This window comes from Hyla sarda, chromosome 5, assembly GCF_029499605.1.
Source record: "Hyla sarda isolate aHylSar1 chromosome 5, aHylSar1.hap1, whole genome shotgun sequence".
Classification (NCBI taxonomy): domain Eukaryota; kingdom Metazoa; phylum Chordata; class Amphibia; order Anura; family Hylidae; genus Hyla; species Hyla sarda.
Window position 1 is genome coordinate 103,707,622 of NC_079193.1, and position 16,066 is coordinate 103,723,687.

Consider the following 16,066-nt stretch of genomic DNA (forward strand, 5'->3'; position numbering starts at 1 on the left):
GCTGATAGGGGATAAGTTGATCACCGCTAGACATCTTCTTTAAGGGGTTAAAACCCTTTCTCCCGCCATGAAAAACGAAAACATAGCCTAAAACATGTGAGAGGAACGAATAGCCATCTGATCTTAGGATTAGCAGGGGGAATTCAGACAATGTAGCATAAGATGTCATTACTGACCACTTCAGCTGACGCAGAACTAACTATGTACAAAGAACAAAATTATTTCTCCTGGCGTTTCATTGAGACCTTTTTAAGGATTTATCAGCGTCTTTATTGTACTGTATTGTAACTATAGTGTTAATGACAGAAATATATATCTTTTGCTTGTGAGGACCCTTAAAGTAGAACACTAGTACTTTTCTTATCCACTAACCAAAGGATATGGGATAGGTGTTTGACTGTGGTGGGTCCAACCGCCTGGACCTCCCGCAATCTCCTGCCCTGCACCCCAGTGTTCTGAACACCGGCTATCTTTGCGCGACACGTCCCCTCCATGTACGGTCTATTGGAGAGCAAGATACACAAGCCAGTCAATATGTAAATGACAGGTATAGCATACAGCAGTACAGATCATGGAGATCAGACAATCACAGGTTCAAGTTCCCTAAGCGGACTACAAAAGGAAAAAAAAAAGGTTTTTTTATACAACAAATAAATGAATAGTAAAAAAAATGTCATCCTGCAAGGCTGCTTGGTCAGCCTGCAAATAAAAAAACATTATAGCTGTCAGAATATGGCAACATAAAAAAGTCAAAATATGTTAACTTAAAACGGAAGAAAAAAAAAAAAAAAAAAAAACATAAATTGGGCATTGCCATAACTGTACTGACCCATAGAATACAGGGGCATTTATCATTGTATGTGTAGGTGAAACATATTTGTACACCTTTTTTGTGTGATGGTAATGCCTACGGGCAGCAAATGTATTAAATGGTCGCAGGGCAGGGTACACATTTTCTGAAATTTCACCCCACACACACCAAAAACTAATCTAAATCTGGGCTGGTGTATTTTTGGTGGTTTTGCTCTAAAATGTTGCTCTAAAAAAAACATGATAGCGCTCCCCATCTCTACCCGCCCGAGCCCTGATAATGCTGGAGAAGCGTGGCATCCCCCCCCCCCCCTGCTGCATTCTACCCTACTGGAGGAGCGCTGCTTGCACTGCATTGACTGATACATCCTCCCCCCGTTCTCATACTGGAGGAGTGCAGCACTGCTTGCGCTCCCCTGACAGACACCCCCCCCCCCCCCATCTCCTCATCATACTGGTGTGTCTGCTCCTAGGGCCTGAGGTGATGGGCGCCGAGTGGCCATACCTCACTGGGGTGAAGAAATGGAGGCTGGAGAGGAGTCGGCGCACTTTAGTTGTAAGCGCTGCCTCTGGCCTCTGGGCATGCCCAGCACCTCACCAGCAGCAGGCCGTGAGGGAAGAGGTAAGGAGACTGAGGATACTTAGCGCTACTTTCACTCAGGGACACCACCCCTCTCCCTCCACCTGGGCTGGTAAAAGAGCGCTCCACCCTACTACTTTTAATAATGCGCCAGAGTGCCGACACCCCCAGACTGGCCAGGCTGGGCTAGATTCTGGATACCGCGAGCAGGGCCCCCACACAGTGCCAACACATCCACCCTCTGGTATGGTGGTATTGTTCTGTTCTGGTATGGTGGTGCTTCTCAGTCACAGCATGGCGGTATTGTTCTGTTATAACATTGTTATTCAGTCATGGTATGGCATTATTGTTATGCTCTGGTATGGCATTGTTATTCTCTCACAGTATGGGGGTATTGTTTTTTTCTGGTATGGCGTTGTTGTTCAGTTATGGTATGGCGGTATTGTTTTGTTCTGGTATGGTGTTGTTATTCAGTTATGGTATGGCGGTATTGTTTTGTTCTAATATGGCGTTGTTATTCAGTCATGGTATGGTGGTATTGTTTTGTTCTGGTATGGCGTTGTTATTCAGTCAAGGTATGGCGGTATTGTCTTGTTCTGGTATGGTGGCTTTATTCAGTCACGGTATGGCGGTGTTGTTCTGGTATATGGCATTGTTATTCATTCACGGTATGGCAATATTGGTCTGTTCTGGTATACCCTAGATATGATATATATATATATATATATATATATACATACATATATCTTATTACAATATTACAGCAGGGGGGGGGGGGGGGGACTGGGGAAAACTGTTATTCAGTCACAGTATGGGGGTATTGTTCTGGTATGGTACGGGGGTGTTAATCATTCATGGTATGGGGGTATTGTTCTGTTCTGTTATGGCGTTGTTATATAGTCACAGTATGGGGGTATTGTTCTGATATGGTACGGGGGTATTAATCATTCATGGTATGGGGGTATTGTTCTTCTCTGTTATGGCGTTATTTAGTCACAGTATGGGGGTATTGTTCTGGTATGGTATGGTGGTGTTTTCAGTCATGGTTTGGGGGTATTGTTGTTCAGTCATGGTCCCATAGACTTGCACTGAGGGGGCGTTGCGTGACATCATGAGGGGCATGGCCGTGACATCACGCCCCCCGAAGCCCGCACCCAGCGTTCGGAACAAAACATTCTGGACACTGGGGCAGAGGAGAACCCCTTTAACAGTGGAAGACTATGTACCATCCCTTCTATTAGGCTAGACTCACACGAAGGACATTTTGATTTGGAATTTCTGCACAGAATTTTAAGTGTATTGCATTTTGTACCAGTTTCAATGGGGATTCTGCTTTGTCATGCAAACTGTGGAAACTTTGCCATCATTCTGCACGGAAACCCAAAAATTCCAATAAAAATGCAATGCACCCGGAATTCTGTGCAGAACCTCTGTCCTGTGAACCCAGCATTGGGAGGGGTATATCCCCTTTAATTCCAATATAATATATGACATAAACCAGGGCAATGGCGGGAGGGACCAAATAAATGTAGAGGGACTTACTGGACATAATTCCCATGGGTGACCATTCACACTAATATTCTGCTGCTGAACATTTTGCAGATCTATAACATATAAGCTCCTTGTATTATTACTCACAAATGTTCCTAATGTCCCCTGTATGAAGGGCAGGAAGGTCCTGTCATTCCTGAGGAGTCTACAAGTGATCGCCCAGAAACTGGTATGAGGGCACGTGACAGGTACTGTGCACTACAACGCCCAGCATACACCAGGACAGCCAGAGGTTGTGAAGGGTATAGCTCTCACCCACTCCCGCCCGGTAAACCCCCGTGTACTCACATTCTGCGGTGCCGGTGCTCGGTGGCCGCGCTGCGGGTCCCGGCTGCCGGTCTCCCAGGTAACGGTGTAAACAGTGATGACGGGACGAGAGGAACAAAAAAAAAAAAAAAGGCAAAATGACGCAGAGGAGAGGGCGGGGCGAGACAGGAGCACCCCGCCCACACACAGAGCACCTGCAGTCTCCTCACCTGGGTCCCGCTGTATCAGTGCTGCCCTCTAGAGGGAATGTCCTGACACACAATTCATCACTACACCGGTCGTCCCCCTATGTGAAGCTGGAAATCAGTCAGGGAAAGCTGTGTGACAACTCCAGAGGAATAGTGTGCAGCAGTCTGCCCAACCTGTTGCTATCCAGCTGTTGAAAAACTCCCTGTCTGGCTGGTCAAGGCATGATGGGAGATGTAGTTCTCAACAGCTGGAGAGCCACAGGCTGGGGAACACTGGTATAAGATAATGCCTACCTTCTGGGTCTAGCAAGATATAACAAATCTATCCCTCACCATGGGCTCTGTAGGTAGGGTGCCAATGGGTGGGGATTATCATCATCTGTATCAATCAAGTTCTTATTACCCTTTTCCTGGGCATAAGTACAGTAACCCCCTGACATGCGATGGCCCCGACATATGATGAAATAGACATACGATGGCATCTCAGAGGCTATCGCATGTCGATGTCAGCATCGACATACGATGCTTTTATTTGTCGGGGCCATCGCATTAACTGCTATCCGACAGCGCAAAATGCTTAAGCTGCTGTTGGATAGCAGTTTAAGCATCCCGGACAGGTTCACTTACCTATTGCCGCTGCTCCGGGTCCACTTCGCGATCTTCCGCATCTTCTCCAGGGTCTGGGCCTCGCTTTCCGGCGTCATAATTACGTCGTGTGCACGCCATCCCTGCGCACCAACGTAATAACGTCACCAGAAAGCGAGACGGAAGGAGCCGGAGGATCTCGAAGAAGACGCCAGAGCAGCGGGACAGCATCGGGAGCCCCTGGGACAGCATCGGGAGCCCCTGGGACAGCATCGGGAGCGGTGAGGACGCGGTCCGGAGCAGCGGGGACAGGTGAGTATTAAATGCACTTTTTATGTTGCACGAAGCCCTCAACATACGATGGATTCGACAAACGATGGGTCGTTTGGAGCAAATTACCATCGTATGTTGAGGGACCACTGTATCTTGTGCTTCCCCCAAGTTTATCAAAGAGATGTGTTCATAAATAGCTAACAGTTCAATTTTTTACTTACTGAAATTCTGTGAATGGCTTCTTCTTAAAGGACAAGGATGTAGCTCTGTCCTGATTCCTACATCTTGGTTGCTGTGCTCTTGTACCTCATTGCCTAAACAGTCTTCCTGTAGGCGGCTGGCCATCTTGATTCCTTAATCCATAGGTCCCTTCTGGCAGTGGTATTCAAGAGTATCTCTCATTAAGCTAAACTTTTAATATATTGTTCCTTATGTAATTATAAGACACTTTGCTATTTACTTGCTGTTAAAATTCCCAGCCTTTATATGTTTTTAATGTGATTGAAAAAAATGGCCACTAGGTGGCTCTGCTCTGTTTTCTGCACAAGTCAAACAGTTAGTTTGGTCTCCACCCGGCCTGGCAGGAGACCAAACTCAGGAAGTGCATGGCGAGGCACAGCTGTCAGTGATGTCACGCCTGCTGGGGAACGTCCATTTTCTCCTGCTGGGAGCTCACACAATGTAAGTAGGGGGAAAGGTATAATACAGAGCTTTTTAATGCTCGGAATTTTTTTTTTAAAGCGTACCTGTCAGATCACACACAAAAAAAACTCTTATATGTTACTCAGTGCCTCATCCAGATCATGTACATGAAATTTTTATGTCCCTATCAGGGCCAAACTGGCCATCGGGCATTTTCCTGGTAGGCCGGACTGTCGCTCTGCATAACCAGGAGCTGCAGCCCAAGGCTGCTGCCTTAAGAGCTCCGCACAGAGAGTGAGGGAGAGGCCTAATCTCCACGTTCCTCAGTGAGCACAGAGCTGACAGAGAGGGAAAGACAGCCCGCCGCTGAGGAAGCAGGGCCGTAAGTTATATCTTAACTTTTTTTTTCTACTTGGAGAGAATCGTTAATTCCTAACGATAATTTGTTTTTCCTTAGTCCTAACAGTAGCACAGATGGGGTATTCTACCCCCCACGAACTGGTAGGACAGATGGAACGTTATTGATAAATAAACTAATTGATTTATGAAGCACACCCACAATACCAAGTATAAGGGAGGGGTCACCTTCTGTCCCCTTGTGTTATAATAAGAAGAACTAATGGAAAAAAATAATAAAATAACTAATAGGGAGGGAAAGTTGTGCTACTGTTAGGACTAAGGGAAAACAAATTATCCTTAGAAATTAATGAATCCCTTACGTCCTAACCAGTAGCACAAATGGTGATATGGCAAGCAGAATATCCTATGAGGGAGGGCTCTCATGCCTGGCGGTGGATAATACTGGCCGCCCAAAGGAAGAGTAATCGGCAACTTTACTATCAAGTTTGTAGTGGGTGATGAAAGGGGAGAGAACTCCAGGACGCAGCCTTGCATATATGTTCCAAAGGAACTGAACTCCTTTCCGCAAAGGAGGTGGATACAGACCTGGTTGAATGAGCTCTTACAAACTCAGGACGCTTCATATTCTAAGATACCATGGCTTGACGAATGGCATCTTTTACCCATCTACTGATGGAGGGTTTAGAGGCCTTGTGACCCTTCTGGGTCCTGCAAAAAGACTTCTTTCCTCAGAGTTCTCACCTTAGTAGTGAACGTTGCTCTCTTCGCCTTAGGTGCATGATCTGCTTGATAGATGGCAAATTTCAGATCTTCTCTAAGGCCTTGGGTCCTGCAAAAAGAATTAGAAGATTTTCATCCTTCCTGAACTCCTTAGATGTTTCTAGGTAGATCCAGAGACATCTCGAGATATCGAGGCACCTTTCTTCGTCAGTGGATGGACGTGGAGCCAGGACTGGAAGAGATATTACTTGATTTATATTCTGGAAAGATGGTACTTTAGGGATAAAATATGGAATAAATCTTAACAATACCCTATCTGGTATTTTGTGTACAGTCCAAACGCAGAGAGCACTTGCAATTCACCAATCCTTTTAGCAGATGTTATAGCCAATAAAAAAGTAATTTTTATGGTAATGAACTTCATTTCCACGTCTTCCATAGGCTCAAAGGGAGGAGATGATAGTCCCTTGACCACAACTGACAAAGTCGGGACAGCTTGCAAGACTGTAGGTTTCAACCTTGAGGCACCTCTCAAGAATGTTTGGTTCAGCGGGTCTTGAGAAAAAGGCTTATTAATATAAGTAGAAATGGCCGATGCTTGAACCTTTAGAGTGGAAGGAGATAGATTCTTGTCTAGTCCATCTTGTAGAAAGCTGAGGATGGTAGGAACAGCTGAATTCTGTCCGAAAATTTGTTTTCTGGAGCACCAAGATTTGAAAATTGTCCAAATTATCTTATAAGCTTTGTTCGTTGATTCTGCTCTAGAATGTGAAAGTGTTCTCAAGGCCGCACTGGAAAGCACTTCTAAATGTGGTAGGGGCAGATCAACCTCCAGGCTGTCAGGTTGAACATTTGAAGATTCGAGCAGCTGTGAGTGTCCCCCGACACTAGTGCTTGCTCTGGGGGAAGCCTCCAATATTGTCCCCGACTGATCTGAAAAAATTGGGTGAACCAAGCTCTCTTGGGCCAAAGTGGGATGATGGCTATGACTGACGCTTGGTTTTGCCTGATTTTCATCAATACCCTCGGGATCAATGAAAATTGGAGGGAAGATGTAGGCCAGCCTGAAACTCCAAGGGATTGAGAAAGCATTGAATTCCACCGGGTTGTCTTCCCTGTAGAGGGAGCAGAACCTCTCCAATTTGGTGTTGAACCTTATCGCCATGAGATCTATCTCTGGCACACCCCACTTGAGCGTTATCTCTTGGAATATGTCTGGGTGGAGAGACCACTCTGCGGTTAGAAGTCCTCTGCTCAGGCGGTCGGCTATCATATTGAGGGACCCCCAAATATGAACTGCGGACAGATGGGTGAGGTTCCTCTCTGCCCAATCCAAGATCAGATCCACCTCTCTGAGGAGGTTTTGTGATCGAGTGCCTCCCTGCTTGTTGATACAGCAGTCATGCTGTCGGATTGGATCTTGACATTTGAACATTTTGTTACCTTCCACTTTTTGTTGTGTGCTTTTGTGGGTAACAGGAATACCTTCTGGCCAGCAAAGTATCCTGAGCAAGAGGACACAAGCGATATCACATTTGACATTTTAGACATATGATAAGCAATTTGACCGTGTAGTAGGAGATGTCGGCGCTGGATAGAGGAACCAGGAGGAGTGCAGCATAAAATCAAGTTGGGTTTATTAGATGCAACGCGTTTCGCTGCGCATGCGCAGCTTCATCAGGCATGGCAAGATGAGGACACAAGCATTTACAGGCGCTTCCCATTGTTGTGTGTGTGCACACAACCAACTCTGGTAAGCGGCGTGGGATAGATCGTTTCCCTTCCCTATGGGCCTGACCTGCTGATCCCGCACATGGAGCGCCTTCTGCTTTCCTTTTAGATTATTTTAGACATATGACATTTGTATGGACTGTGTGGTTGTGAGTGTTACAGTCCTACTGTACATGAAACGTGTACATGACTTCATGTGTACTTTATGGGTACTTATGACTGTGTAGTACACGACTTTACTGTTTACTGTACTTGATGTTGGTGATGGGGTAAAATGTTGCTTCTCCTGATTAGTGCAGGACAACCCCTACAAGAAAACTACCAAATATCAGAGAATACGGTACAGTATGACTGTTTGGTGTACAACAAATTATATACATTTTATTACACTGCAACAATTATAGGGCAGGACCGCAAATATTTCCTTTGCGCATAACGGTGAGCAAAATATATTACTATGGCATAGTTACACAAATGTCCATGTATCACTCAGTAGTCCAGATACACTATAGAGTTCAGGTTCCTGAGAATCAAGGCCGTAGCCAGGCACAACACTTACAAGAATTGTTATTGCAAAAACTTTCTTGATAAGTTTGTCAGGCACTGTGCTTAAATGTTGCTGTAGAAACCTGTAACAAGAAAAATTGTGCTCGCACACAGCAGTCAGTCATACGACCAAGTCTGGTGAAGTTACTGCACACGAGTACACAAATAGGACAGTTTTCACATAGGTACTGTTCCACTCCAACCTCGTCGGTCAAACCGCTTTCTAGGCTGTGACATAAGCCTAGGACCACGAGACTGGGCCCCCTCCATGGGGTTGAAATGTGTGTTCCATGAGACATGGGACAAATGGGAGTCAGTGATGGTCGGATTCACAGTGACCACCACTTGTACAGCAGCAGCTTGTGCCACTGGGAAATGAACTGTTGGTGCCTGTTGGTCCGGCGAAACCTCCACAGCAGTTGGAGTAGGCCGAGGCACTTTGGGTGGTACCTGCTGGTTAGGCTAAACCTCCTCAACAGCAGGAGTAGGCCTGGTTACATCTGTTGGTGCCCGATGGTCAGGCCAAACCTCCTCAACAGCAGGAATAGGCCTGGGCACATCTGTGGGCGCCTGTGGACCTGGCCACAGCTCTGTGGCTGCAAGAGTGGGCCGGGTGGAGGCTTCAGGCAAATTTAACTTTGAGTCTTTCAGCATCTTGACCCTTGGAACATATGCGCCGTGGAGAGGATAGATAGATTGAAAGGCCTTTTCAATATCTTGGCCTATGGTGCCAATAGTACTAAATTAGGGTGGTGCTAGCTTCTCTCTCTTGGAGCTTAGAGCTCTTGCTTCCTGCTGAGGTCCAGTGCAGTCGTGCCTAGTGTGTGTGTGTCTCCAGAGTGTTGGAGGCCTCAAAGTCAAGTCCTTCAGCCACCATCAATTCAAGTAAGCTAGTCACAGCTTTACGTGTCAAGTCAGTCCCTGTCATCTGTCAAGTCAGCGTGGTCTGCATTCAATTGTCCAGTCCTACTACAAGTCTCAGCAAGCCCTTAAGGTCTCTGAAGTCACTGGTCACTGGGTTTGGCTACACTGTATAGACTGTACCATCTGTCACTCAGTAAAGCTACCATTGTCCGTAACTTGGCATCGGAGTCATAATTGCTCCCGTGCCTAGCCCAGGATCCAGCAGTATACCTTCGGGTGGTATTGAGGATAAACCACACCCTGGCGTCACGAATACAATGGGTTAATGCTATCTGTCCCTAGGGTAATTCCATCTGCCCTGCATGTCACATCCTCTACCACAACTTGTTTTAAGGACATTACATCAAAGTTGGATTAGCCTGTAGTGTGGTTTTCCACTTTGATTTTGAGTGTAACTCCATATTCAGACCTCCATGGGTTGATAAATTTGATTTCCATTAATAATTTTTGTGTGATTTTGTTGTCAGCACATTCAACTATGTGAAGACAAAAGTATTTCATACGATTAGTTCATTTATTCAGATCTAGGATGTGTTATCTTAGTGTTCCCTTTGTTTTTTTGAGCAGTGTATATTACATTACTTATCCTGTACTGATCCAGAATTATATGCTGTATTACACTCCAGAGCTGTACTCACTAATCTGCTGGTAGGGTCAGTGTGTACATACATTACTTATGCTGTACTGATCTTGAGTTATATCCTGTATTATACTCCAGAGCTGTACTGCTGGTGGGGTCACTGTGAATATACGCCACACTGTGGTCCACTTTGCTGTTACAATGTGCTCCGCTGACTGCCAGAGCTGCCACTGACGTAACAAGGAAGGGGAGAGAGCTTGCAGCAAGCACAGATTTTGAGGTACCACTACTAGATAGAAGTGTAACTTTGTTGTAGAATGGTGTGCAGGACACTGCTGCTATACACTTTCTGCACTGACTAAAAAACTATGAAGGTAATATATTTGGTGATAATATTCCTCCTTGTATACTGATAATATTGGTAATATTCATCTCAGTATACAGGATTTGGTCAGTAAGAATATGATGGTAATATGTATGGTGAAGTCACCGAAGAAAACACATACATAACTTTTATTAGATTTAATCTAAAAATGGGGAAAATGTGCCCCAAGACCATCAAAAAAAGCAATAGAAAAAAATACACACATCAAAAATATGAAGTGACAAATATGACCCCGGTGCAGGTTCAAGTCGGTTCATACAAAAATTATGATAAGTAAAATATTAAATCCCTATCAACATCACACTCGGTTATAAATTTAAATATCCACAACTCCTAGATAAAGGAGGGGGTATAGGTGGGGGTAGAAAAGGGGAAGGACCTAGGGAGACAATAGGCCGATTGTGGTGGTAGGCCACTACCTGTCATAACCCTGATAACCCCTGTTCTATACCTAACCCTAGGCGGAGTAGACACCCTGATAAGGGCGGCCCGCTCCGGAACCTAGTCTATTCTGTCACTTAATCACCCTGATATAAGACAATAAGGGAAGGTGCTAACTGTCTCACTGGGGAGCCCTGTGTAGCTAAAAGGAAAGGGATGGATGGCCCTACCTTTTGTATAGTAGATATTCACATTTAATGTGAGACTTCACCCTAGGGTGAAAGGAATAATAGACAGTCTCTATCAGATTGATGTTAGACTTAATATAGTATAGATGGTACTGCTTCACACCAAAATATCTGTGTTTCTTATATATACAACTATATCTCTATAGTCGAGACATACTCAATGTACTGTATATACAGTGGCCCGCAGGGCCTAGTGGATGGCAACACAATTGGAGCAGTTGTAGTACCTCCGGAGGATACATATAAACCACAGCTTATTCACTACAATCCGTCCACAGAATGAATAATATCAAAAAAGATACATCTTAGTTGTAGATGCACACATATAGAAAGTCACACATGAATCTGAGTACAGATAAAAATGTACTTATCCGATAGGAGTTGAATAGGGACATCCCTTGGATGTCCAAGAGACAACAGTATGCGCCCACTCATCCAACAGCACAGAAGTGGAGTGTGCTCCTGTCCAAGTTGCTGATGCTGCAGTCCCTCCCTTTTCAAGTGGTGGACTCTGCACCTTTCAGAAAACTATTGGCTTGTGCCGAGCCGAGGTGAAGAGTGCCAAGCCATCATTTCTTTGCGAAAAAACCAGTACAAGCCCTGCACAATTTTGTGGAAGAGAAGGTGGGCCAGTCCTTGAGCCTGTTGGTGTGTACCAAAGTGCACGGCAGCGCCGACGTCTGGAGCTGTAACTATGGTCAGGGAAAATACATGTCCTTTACAGCTCACTGGGTGCCTGTGGTTCCTGTACAGCCACAACAACAACAACTTGGATAGGTCACGCCGCTTCCTCCTCCACGATGTTAAGCCATTGGTCCTGTTACAGTGTGCGACTCCGCCTCCTCATCCTCCACCGTGTCATCAGCTTCCACTGCCCAGACAAGTCTCAGTGCCCCTTCAGCACACCATGTGTGCAGGGCATGGAGGTGTCATGCTGTTCTTCACATGGTTTGCCCTGGCAAACGGAGTCACACAGGGGAGGAACTGCTAAAAGACATTTGTAAAGAAATCGGAGCATGGCTTACTCCACGAAACCTGGAAACCATGGTGACTGGCAATGGGAAGAACATCTTGTCTGCACTGCAACTGGGAAGGCTGAGCCATGCACCCTGCATGGCACACGTGTTCAATCTGGTTGTCAAAGTGGTTCCTGAAGTGTCCCCCCCCATTTACTAGACATCCTAACAATGGGAAGGAAACTTTGCATGCACTTCAGACACTCTTACACCGCAAAGCACACCCTTCCTTGAGTTGCAGCGTCAGAACAGTATCCCCAAACATAGTCTGATTTGCAACGTTGCCACACGTTGGAATTCCACCCTCCCGACTATACGAACAGAGAAAAGCCATCACCGATTTCTTGATGATCCAAGCGGATAGGGGTACTCCCATGTAACTTCAATGTCAACCAGTGGCAGCTCATACGTGACACCTGCCGTTTGCTCAGGCCCTTTGAGGAAACCACATTATTAGTAAGCCGCCAGGATTACAGGATAAAAAAAAAGTCATTCCACTGCTTGATTTATTGCAACACGTGTTGAAAACTATGGCTGGTCAGGGCAATGGAGACGCGGCACCTACATCTCTCGACCACATGAGCCCTGTGGGGGCTGAACTGGAGGAGGAGGGGGAGGGGCACAGCGGAGCACAGTTTAGGTTTCGCAAGATGTGCGGTTTTTCTAGTCATCTGACAGGAGAGGAGGAGCAGGAGCCGCCAGAGGAGCTAGAGGGTTATGAGGAGGGCGAGACAAAGGACCCAGACACACCGTGGCAGTATGCAGTGAAGATGGAGACAGGGAGTCCCTCTGAGTCACTTGCACAAATGGCACGATGCATGCTCACTTGCTTGCGTATTGACAGCCGAATTGTCACCATTCAGCAGCGGGATGACTTCTGGCTCTCCAGGCCAATTTTCACTGTAGGACCGGAGCGTTTTTTGCACATCTGACGACTTTCACTTTAAGCATTAATAACTCTGGGATGCTTTTCCTTTCATTCTGATTCAGAGATTATTTTTTCATGACATATTCTACTTTATGTTAGTGGTAAAATTTTGTCGATACTTGCATCATTTCTTGGTGAAAAATTCCGAAATTTTATGAAAAAATTGAAAATGAAGCATTTTTCTAAATTTGAAGCTCTCTGCTTGTAAGGAAAATAGACATTCCAAATAAATTTTATTTTGATTCACAAATACAATATGTCTTCTTTATTTTTGCATCAAAAAGTTGACATGTTTTTACTTTTGGAAGACAGCAGAGGGCTTCAGAGTTCAGCAGCAATTTTCCAATTTTTCACAAAATTTTCTAAATCTTAATTTTTCATCGACCAGTTTAGGTTTGAATAGATTTGAAGGGCTTTCTTATTAGAAATACCCCACAAATGACCCCATCATAAAAACTGCACCCCTCAAAGTATTCAAAATGACATTCAGTAAGTGTGTTAACCCTTTAGGTGTTTCACTAGGAATAGCAGCAAAATGAAGGAGAAAATTCAAAATCTTTTTTTTTTTTTTACACTCGCATGTTCTTGTAGACCCAGTTTTTTTTATTTTTACAAGGGGCAAAAGGACAAAAATCCCCTCAAAATTTGTAACCCAATTTCTCTTGAATAAGGAAATACCTCATATGTATATGTCAAGTGTTCGGCGGGCACAGTAGAGGGCTCAGAAGGCAAGGAGCGACAATGGGATTTTGGAGAGTTGAGTTTTTCTGAAATGGTTTTTGGTGGGCATGTCACATTTAGCAAGCCCCTATGGTGCCAGAACAGCAAAAAAAAAAACACATGGCATACCATTTTGGAAACAACACCCATCAAGGCACGTAACAAGGGATCCATTGAGCCTTAAGACCCCACAGGTTTTTGACAACCTTTCGTTAAAGTCGGATGTGTAAATGAAAAAAAAAATTTTCACTAAAGTGCAGATTTTTCACCAAATTTACCATTTTTATAAAGGGTAATGGGAGAAAATGCCCCCCAAAATTTGTAACCCCATCTCTTCTGTGTATGGAAATACCCCATGTTAGGACGTAAAATGCTCTGCGGGCGAACTACAATGCTCAGAAGAGAAAGAGTCACATTTGGCTTTAGGAAAGCAAATTTTGCTGAAATGGTTTATGGGGGGCATGTCGCATTTAGGAAGCCCCTATGGTGCCAGAACAGCAAAAAAAACTAACATGGCATACTATTTTGGAAATTACACCCCTCAAGGAACGTAACAAGGGGTTTAGTGAGCTTTAACACCTCACAGATATTTCACAACTTTTTGTTAAAGTTGGATGTGTAAATGAAAAAAAAAAATTCACTAAAATGCTGTTTTTTCCCAAAATTTTACATTCTTACAAGGGGTAATAGAAGAAATGGAGTTACAAATTTTGGGTGTAATTTTCTCCTGAGTATGAAAATACCCCATGTGTGGACGTCAAGTGCTCTGCTGGAGCACTACAATGATCAGAAGAGGAGGAGCGCCATTGAGCTTATGGGAGAGAGAATGTTTGGAATGGAAGTCGGGGGCCATGTGTGTTTACAAAGCCCCCTATGGTGCCAGAACCGGAGTCCCTTTAAATGTTTTACTGTTATACAGTCATGGCCGTAAATGTTGGCACCCCTGAAATTTTTCAAGAAATTTAACTATTACTCACAGAAAAGGATTGCAGTAACACATGTTTTGCTATACACGTTTATTCCCTTTGTGTGTATTGGAATTAACCCAAAAAAGCAAATTGGACATCATATCACACAAAACCAAACACCAAATGGGCTGGACAAAATCTTTGGCACCCTTTCAAAATTGTAGAAAAATAAGATTGTTTGATGTGATGCCCCTTTAAACTCACCTGGGGCAAGTAACAGGTGTGGGCAATATAAAAATCACACCTGAAAGCAGATAAAAAGGAGAGAAGTTCACTTAGTTTGCTAGTCTGCATTGTGTGTCTGTGTGTGCCACACTAAGCATGGACAACAGAAAGAGAAGAGAACTGTCTGGAGATGGAATTGTAGCCTCTTCAGAGATCTATATTTGCCTTTGTCCAATGTGCGCAACATTATCAAGAAGTTTGCAACCCATGGCACTGCAGCTAATCTCCCTGGGCATGGACGGAAGAGAAAAATTGATGAAAGGTGTCAACGTAGGATAGTCGAGATGGTGGATAAGCAACCCCAAACAAGTTCCAAAGATATTCAAACTGTCCTGCAGGCTCAGGGAGCATCAGTGTCAGCACGAACTATCCATCGACATTTAAAAGGAAAACTGTCAGCTTGCTCCTAGTGAACTAACCAGTGGTACTGGCTGGTAGTGCGGGGGACACAGATCAGTTTGATGCTTACCGTTCCCGGATCTGCCGCACCGTTCGGACGTAGTGTTGGATTTTCAGTATTTGCTAATGAGGTGCTAACTGGCATCGGCCGGGCTAACTGGCACTCTGACGTCAGATCATCAATATTCCTCCGCCTCTCCCCGCTCAGTAATGAAGAGAGAGGTGAGGAATATTGATGAGCTGGGCGTCGCTGCGGACCTGATGTCAGAGTGCCAGTTAGCACCTCATTAGCACATAACGATAATTGAAGATTACGGCGGATCCGGGCACAGTGAGCATCAGTTTTCCTTTAAATGAAATGAAACGCTATGGCAGGAGACTCCGTAGGACCCCACTGCTGACACAGACATAAAAAAAGCAAGACTACATATTGCCTAAATGAACATGAGTAAGCCAAAATCCTTCTGGGAAAACGTCTTGTGGACAGATGAGAGCAAGATAGAGCTTTTTGGTAAAGCACATGTTTCTACTGTTTACCGAAAGCGGAATGAGGCCTACAAAGAAAAGAACAGTACCTACAGTGAAATATGGTGGAGGTTCAATGATGTTTTGCTGCCTCTTCCACTGGGTGCCTGGAATGTGTGCAAGCCATCATGAAATCTGAGAACTACCAATGGATTTTGGGTCGCACTGTACAGCCAGTGTCAGAAAGCTGTGTTTGCGTCCAAGCTCTTGGGTCTTCCAGCAGGACAATGACCCCAAATATAGGTCAAAAAGCACCCAGAAATGGATGGCAACAATGCTCTGGAGAGTTCTGAAGTGGTCAGCAATGAGTCCAGATCTAAATCCCATTGAACACTTGAGGAGAGATCTTAAAATTGCTGTTGGGAAAAGGCACCCTTCCAATAAGAGAGACCTGGAGCAGTTTGCAAAGGAAGAGTGGTCCAACATTCCGGCTGAGAGGTGTAAGAAGCTTATCGATAGTTATAGGAAGCGACTGATTTCAGTTATTTTTTCCAAAGGGTATGCAACCAAATAT

At 44.8% G+C, this 16,066-nt stretch overlaps 1 protein-coding gene and 1 long non-coding RNA gene across 8 annotated transcripts in view; one reads left to right on the forward strand and one right to left on the reverse strand.

Moving 5' to 3' along the window:
• NEK10 (NIMA related kinase 10) overlaps positions 1–3,469 on the reverse strand; it is a 332,382-nt gene extending 328,913 nt beyond the window's left edge. For 5 of the 7 annotated variants that reach the window (XM_056520060.1, XM_056520055.1, XM_056520056.1 and 2 more), the window contains exon 1: positions 3,230–3,378. The gene's annotated coding sequence lies outside the window, so the exon portion shown is untranslated. Of the gene's footprint in view, positions 1–3,028; positions 3,157–3,229; positions 3,379–3,417 lie in introns of those variants that run through there. The other 2 variants (XM_056520053.1, XM_056520052.1) reach the window with 2 other exon arrangements.
• Positions 3,190–16,066, forward strand: part of LOC130273367 (uncharacterized) — a 50,996-nt gene continuing 38,119 nt past the window's right edge. The window contains exon 1 of the long non-coding RNA XR_008843969.1: positions 3,190–3,287. This is a non-coding gene — a long non-coding RNA (uncharacterized LOC130273367). The remainder of the gene's footprint in view (positions 3,288–16,066) is intronic.